At 43.3% G+C, this 951-nt stretch overlaps 1 protein-coding gene across 1 annotated transcript in view; it reads right to left on the bottom strand.

Moving 5' to 3' along the window:
* Nucleotides 1-638, bottom strand: part of prickle1a (prickle homolog 1a) — a 28,941-nt gene extending 28,303 nt beyond the window's left edge. The window contains exon 1 of the mRNA XM_081356492.1: nucleotides 362-638. The gene's annotated coding sequence lies outside the window, so the exon portion shown is untranslated. The remainder of the gene's footprint in view (nucleotides 1-361) is intronic.
* Between the last annotated feature and the right edge of the window lie 313 nt (nucleotides 639-951).

A 951-nucleotide genomic window follows, 5' to 3' on the forward strand; every position in this document is an offset into this window, starting at 1 on the left:
GAAACCTTGGGATTGGGATTAAGACAGTGTTTGGGAAGGAGCAGTTGTCACTGAAGTGACAGGCACAGCTGAGTCCAAACACACATGCAAGAAACCCTTCTGTGTTTCTGACAACTTCACAGCAAACTCTGGCCTTTTCTGTAACACCGACCTGGATAATGAGTGTAGAAATAGACCAGAAGCTCTTGGGACACTTTTCCTTTGAGCTTTTCCAGAGTTTTTCCAGACTTCACAACTAAACGCCCCTAACATCAGACATCAATCTAAACTTGTCTCTGAATGCAAATGTTACAAAAAGCGTATATTCTATCCATTATAACTGAGCAGAAGTCTTTCACACACGTATGAAATCAGATCTTACCCGAATATTTCTCCAGTAGCGACCCAAAACAATCCGGTTTCCAGCTCAGATCTTAGTTATCCGCGTTATTCGGATCCGCGCTCGCGCTCATTGGCGTCCGTCACTGCAGATCCGGGCTTTAAACGGCATATCTGAGGTGAAACACACTCAGATGAGGGGAACGAGCGTGTTTGTGTGAGAGCTGTGTGTGTGAGTGTGTGTGTGTTGGGGAGTTTCGCTTACCTCCTGCGCGCGGCGCGTCCGCGTGCCCCACATGACGCAACGCGCGCAGAGACGCAACGTAATACGCGCACACTTTCGGAATTTTATAACCATCAAAATATTTGTCTTACTAAGTATTACTGTCTTGTTTTTCAGAACAAATATCGAAATATGCTACCGGAGAAGCAAAATGACTTCAAAATGCAAAACGGAGAAGCAAAATGAAGATATTAAGTAAAAAAAATGGTTAAAAACCAGAACATATATTTGTCAGTGAGGTCAGGCACATACATTTTCTTTACCGTAGTTTATTTTTCTGACCCTATTGGCAGAGCTTGTACTGTGTAATTTATCCTCAGATTTATATAGGCTTCCAGAGAAGGACTAGC

Source organism: Scardinius erythrophthalmus, assembly GCF_964197995.2.
Source record: "Scardinius erythrophthalmus genome assembly, chromosome: 24".
NCBI classification, from domain to species: domain Eukaryota; kingdom Metazoa; phylum Chordata; class Actinopteri; order Cypriniformes; family Leuciscidae; genus Scardinius; species Scardinius erythrophthalmus.